Source organism: Nelumbo lutea, chromosome 2, assembly GCF_056320005.1.
Source record: "Nelumbo lutea isolate HS-2025 chromosome 2, American lotus-T2T, whole genome shotgun sequence".
In the NCBI taxonomy this organism is placed as follows: domain Eukaryota; kingdom Viridiplantae; phylum Streptophyta; class Magnoliopsida; order Proteales; family Nelumbonaceae; genus Nelumbo; species Nelumbo lutea.
Genome location: NC_142685.1, coordinates 109,013,496 through 109,019,824, shown reverse-complemented (window position 1 = coordinate 109,019,824; position 6,329 = coordinate 109,013,496).

Genomic DNA, 6,329 nt, shown 5'->3' with positions numbered 1-6,329 from the left:
GCCCGCACTTATCTTACCACATTAGCTCTGCTCGCCAAACTCGCCGTCAGATACTCCATTCCTCATCCCTTTCTTATATTATCTTATCTTAAGTAAGAGTTGTGTTACCATTAGGAATAGGTAATTAGGAGTTTGAGTTTAATTAGAAATTTCCTTCTGTAATCTCCTATTTAAGGAGCCACGAATTGAAATAAAGGTATTCAATTTTCAACCAAGAAAGGTGTTAGGAGAGTTCGGGTGATCTTTTGGACAAATCACCCACGCGATTGCCACAATAGGTTCTGTACGCAAGGGCAAGGGAAGACAGGAGTCTCTCCCGGTGGACCGACCCGTGACGAGATCCTACGCCGGGCCCATAACATAAGTGCAATTAAATTAATTCTTATTTTTTTAGAATTAAAAATAATGGTTGGCTCCTCCTCCCAAAACCAATTCTCCAATGGTAAATTCATTAGTCCGATTTAAAAAATATTTAAAATAGAGGATGTTGAGGGGAAGGGAAAAAGAGCCATTTGCCAAAAATGTTGGATTGGCTTTAGTTTTAATAGCAAGGGTGGTACTGGCCACTTGGCCAAGCATTTTCTCTTCCATGAGAAACAAAAAAAAGACACCTATTTTAAAGATTTGTTGAATGTTGAGGATAAGCAACAAGACAAAGAAGGACATGACACTACTACACCTAATGAAGCGGATGATTAACGTCAAGGAGATGGAGTAATTTTTTCAATTTTATTAAATTATTTGTTATATTTTCAACAATGTAACTTTTGTTTTTCAATTCGTAATTTTTTATATTTTAAATGAAATAAAATTCCTATTTTTTCAATTTGTTGTCCATTTTATATTTTGGTAAGTATTGTTTTATCATTTCTTTGTTAGATTTTTTATTTTTTCAATTTGTCCCCAAAGCAGACAAAGCCCAAAGTAAAGTTAGCAAAAAAAAAAAAAAGTCTAGGTCTTTTTGGTTTGGTTTGGCCTAGGCCCAAGGCACGACTTGTAGCCCAGCCTGACATGTGCTTGGCCCATGATGTGGCCTATAGCCCGCCCATCCAGCCCACAGCCCGCCCTAGTCCAGCTCGGACCCACATGGGCTCAGGCCCTACTGGGCCAACCCACCCGAAGTGTCCCAAGAGTGGGAAAGACGACCCATTTTACACCACTGTACTTCAATGATAATCCCAATTGATGAATCAATTTTTGGTGATGTATCAATTTTTTGGCTAAGTACCTCATCATTTGGTCTGATTTGGGGGCAGATTAGGTGCCGAGTTAACTAGGCCGAGCTGGGTAGGTTAGGTGCTGAACTGATTGGGCCGAGCTAGGCAGATTAGGTGACGAGTTGACTGGGCCGAGCTAGGCAAGTTAGGTAACGAGCTGACGAGAGTGCCGAGTTGACTAGAGGGCTGAGCCGCTTGGTGGCAAGTTGGATTGATTATTGAGCTTTGTTGTTCTTTATAGACCTGCAAGGAATCAATGTCAGAGGACCCGAGGTGATTAACCTGGCGAGGTTGCTCCGATGCTTAAGTCAGTACTCTCATAATAGATTGCGAGCTAAAAATCACAAAGTATGTGACCTAGAATATGCTTACTTGCCCCCCCTTGCTCCATTGGGGTTGGTGCCTTTATATAGACATTGTTTAGCATGGGCTTCACGCACCGTATCCAAGATTTGTGAGAAGTCATCTAAGTGGTCTGAGATTCCCTGAGGTAACCGCCATGCACGTTGACCACCCTCCGGATCATTCGACACGTGGGCAAACTTCCAAGGACCGTGGGAGTGTTTGGATATGCATGCCAAATTTGTCGCCGAGCACATTTCCCAGGCCGCCAGGTCAGCGCCTGGGCTAGGCCACCAGTTCAAGCCTGGGCTAGGCTGCCAGGTCGCGCCAGGGCCAAGCCGCCAGGTCGCCAGGTCGCGCTAGTGTCAGGATTCCAGCTCGCGCTAGTGCCAGGCTGCCAGTTGGTGCCAGGGCCAGGCTACCGGTTCGCGCCTATGCCAGGCTGCCAACTCGCGCTAGGGCTAGGTCGCTAGGTCGCGCTTGTGCTAGGCTGCTAGTTCGCGCCTGGGCTAGGTCGCGCCAGGGCCAGGCCACTAGGTCACGCTTGTGCCAGGTCGCGCCTGTGCCAGGCCACACCTGTGCCAAGCCGCCAGGTGGGACACCATCAAGTTGGCTAAGGCAAGTTGTTGCCAAAGTGGTTCCGAGCGTCACTTAATTTTTTCGAGGTGCCATGTGTCACAATATCATTGGAGGGCCAAATTCGCCCTCATCATTTGCCCGGCACTCCCGAGCCAAAAGTAACTCGGCGAAGGGAGTAGATTGCTCCTTTTGGCCTAAAATGACTAATTCGATGAGCTCGTAAGTGTCGATTCAATTCCTTAGGCTTTGGAAGCAACTCACAGTCCACTCTCTTTACCTTTGATTTTGCCCATGCCGAAGAGGTGACTGGGTCTTATGTGGTGCCGAAGTCTTTGCCAGTTTGGCACTTTAGCCCTTAGGCTCTAGGAGCGACTTGCAGTCCACTCTCCTTACCCTTAATTTTGCCCATGCCGAAGAGGCGACTAGGTCATATGTGGTGCCAAAGTCTTTGCCAATTCGACACTTTAGCCCTTAGGCTCTGGGAGCGACTCGTACTCCACTCTCATTGATATTTGATTTTGCTATGCCGAAGGGGCGATTGGGTCTTATGTGCCCATGCCGAGGAGGTAACTAGGACTTATGTGCCCATGCCGAGTTCTTTTGTCAGTTCGCCAGTTCACACCTGGGCAAGTTTTCTATGTCGGCGCTCATGCCAGGCCACCAAGTCGCACCCGAGCCAAGCCCCCAGTCCATGCCTGGGCCAAGCCACCAGGTTGTGCCTGGGCTAGGCCGCTAGGTTGCGCCTAGGCCAGGCTGCGTTAGGTCACGGTTGGGCCAGGCCGCCAGGTCGGCTCCTTAGATCTACGGCTATGTTGCATCAGCCTCATTAGTGACGTCGGTTACCCACTCCTATAAGACGCTACTAGGAGCTCGACCTACGGGGGCAACACTACTGATTTAGGTCACCAGCTCGCATGGGAGCCTTGGAAGGCTCGACCGGTAGAGGCGTCCATGAAGTCTGTTGGTTGCATACCCCCGCGGAAGCCACGAAGAGCTCACCTTTGTAGAGGGTACCTCGCGAAGAGGACTGATGAGGCTTTATTCGAGTCGAAATAAAGTTGGTAGAGCTACTTAGTCTGTTGGCCATCAACTTCCTGCATAGTCTTTGAGTTCCTAAAAAATGGAAACTACAAAGTGAGAGATTTTAATTTCTAAAAGGTGAGAACTTAGCTTTCTGGAAGAGGAGGACTTAGCCTTTCGAAGGATGAGAGCCTAGCTTTTTGTAACGTTTCCCACAGACGACGCAAATTGATGCTGCACGATCTAGCTGCTCCATGTTGGAGGTGATCTAGCTTCCAGGCGGACGACAAACTGTTGATTTGCAAGAGGATCAGAGAACCCGTGGTTGCTAACCCGACGAGGTCACTCCGATACTTAAGTCAGTACTCTCATAATAGACTGCGAGCTAAAAATCACAAAGTATGAGAGCTAGAATATGCTTATTTGCCCCCCTCTCTCCATTGGGGTTGGTGACTTTATATAGGCATTGTTTGGCATGGGCTTCATGCACCATATCTGAGATTTCTGAGAAGTCGTCTAAGTGGTCATAGATTCCTTGAGGTAACCGCCATGCACGTTGACCACCCTCCGGATCGTTCAGCACGTGGGCCAACTTCCAAGGATCGTGGGATTGTTTGGATACGTAGGTCGAATTTGTCGCCGATCACGTCTTGCAGGCCGCCAGGTCGCGCCAGGGCCAGGCAGCCAGGTCGCGCTAGGGCCAGGCCGCTAGCTCATGCCTGTGCCAGGTTGCTAGTTCACGCCAGGGCTAGGTTGCCAGCTCGCGCCAGGGCCAGGCCGTCAGGTCGCGCCTGTGCCAGGCTGCCAGTTTGCGCCTAGGCCAAGTCACGCCTATGCTAGGCTGCCAGTTTGCGCTTGGGCCAGGTCGGCTAGGACCAGGCCGCTAGGTCGCGCCTGTTCCAGGCTGTCGGGTGAGACACCATCAACTTGGCTAAGACAAATTGTTGCTAAAATGATTCTGGATATCACCTATTTGTTCCGAGGTACCATATATCACAAAGGAGGGCCAAATTCGCGCTCATCAACAATCTTAGATGTGCTAAATGAATTATTATCGATGTCAATGTAATTTCGAGCCCCGCTATTGGTTACATCATTTTGAGAATTATTAAATAGTTGTTGAAAAAGTATTTTGTACTATCCCAACGAAAGTGATTTGTGGTCGTGTGATGACACTATCGAAAATGATTTATAGTCGTGTGGGGACACTACGAAAATGATTTATGTTCCTGTGGGGACACAAGGCGAGTGTTAATCGGTTGAACTCTTCAACATTGAATACGCTATAGTCATATGGTACAAATTACAGCTCACATTGTTTAATGTATTTGGTTTGGTATGTTAAAAGTTTTTTTTTTTTTTTCTAAATTTCACTCACACGTAACAACCTCTCGTATCTGGATTTTAATGGATTACCAAATCATTATCCATATCGGTATTTAAGTGAAAAGTATCTTTTACCCTAATATAAGTGTCATTTAGTAAGTCTTTTTAGAAAGACAAGAGATATTCATTTGAAGCTTCCTTAAATTCAGTATTTTCAGCCTTCCATGCATTTTTTCAACTTTCTGGATTTTGGTTACCAAATGGAAAAGACTAATTAGTTTTTTGGTCTTTTGAGCTTGCTGAAGTCCAAAGGGACCGTGCAAAAGGACTTGCCAAACACCATCTGATTTTCAGATTGACAATGGGGGTTGCATTCACAACCCTATTTGGTTGCATCCAAGATTTAAAGTATCCACGTGATGGATTGAAGGTGATGACCATTGAATGCTTAATGGTGAAGATGGACCCTTTGTGGAGATGCAGACGGACAATTAGAGAATGCAAGAAGCTAAATGGACATTATCCATTCCCATATTAGAGATAAGGAAATTAAGTTGTGGATTCGTTAGGGTAGTTTGGCAAGATTTTTTTGGGAATTTCTTTTGGTAGCTTTGATAGTCGAAAGATGCATTGAATTTTTGCATGAAGATTTAAGCAAATGCAAAGCTAATTTGGTAGATACATGTATTTCCATGCATCTTTCCGTGTCTTTTTGTATGAGAATAAAATGCAAAAGATATGAAAAACAACATTTGGAGCTTCCCAAAATCAGCCCAAAATGGGCTTATCGTGTCTTTTTGGTGTTTCTGCTTTTGGCGGCCAGATCTTCCACGAACATTAAACAAGGCCTTAACATGGGCTATAAGTATCTTGTCAAGGGATTATCCTTAGGGCCTGTATTATATTTGTATCATGGACCATTGGGGGAGGGGAGAGGAGATCATTCTCATAAAGCTAGTTATTTGTTGTCTTTTTTAGTAACATAGCCGATCCATAAAAAGCATCCATAGTTCCATACAGTTTTTACTTTATTACTTTTTATGTTGTTACCAATTGTAGACAAATACTTTACAAGTAATAATTATTATTTAGGATAAATTGTTGAAATCTCCTATGAAGTTTTTGGCATTGCTGAAGCCTCCCTTGAAGTCTGATAATTGCAATAACTTTCCCTCAACTTTCTGATAATTGCAAGTAGGCCCCCTTTGATAGAATCTTCTAAAATAGAGGCATGAATATGTCTAAAATACCAATAATGTTTATTTTTCAAAATTTTCTTCATATGAATCACTACCCCAAACCCTTTCAATCTCTTTTCTACAATTGATTTATTTTTCAAAATTGCCCTTTATATCAATCACTCAAATGTAAAGATGCAACTTTAAATTCTCTCAGTAGTTACTGTATGGGTAGTTTAGACATTATCATGTCTTTTTATAAGATTCCACCGGAGGGGGTCTACTTGCAACTGTATTAGAAAGTTCAAGGGAGGTGATTGCAACCATCAAACTTTAGGTATGGTTTCAGCAACAACCAAAAACTTTAGGGGAATGTTTCAATAATTTGGGAGAATGACGGATAACCCCAGTGTCAGCATTTATAGGTTCAAAGTACATTTCGGGTAGGTGCCAGCTCGGTATTGATGCCAATTTATGGGCCGGGTATAGGTGTATAAGGTATGTCTTTTGATATTTTGAATATTTATAGCTGTGCCGTGGGAATCAAAAAATCTGCATCGGATGTATCCATAGTTATCCGAAAAGTCAATGGGTACTATATACCACAAAACTTGAGGGAAATGTTCCCTTTTTTATCTATTTACCACAAATATGTATCTATGCTCAT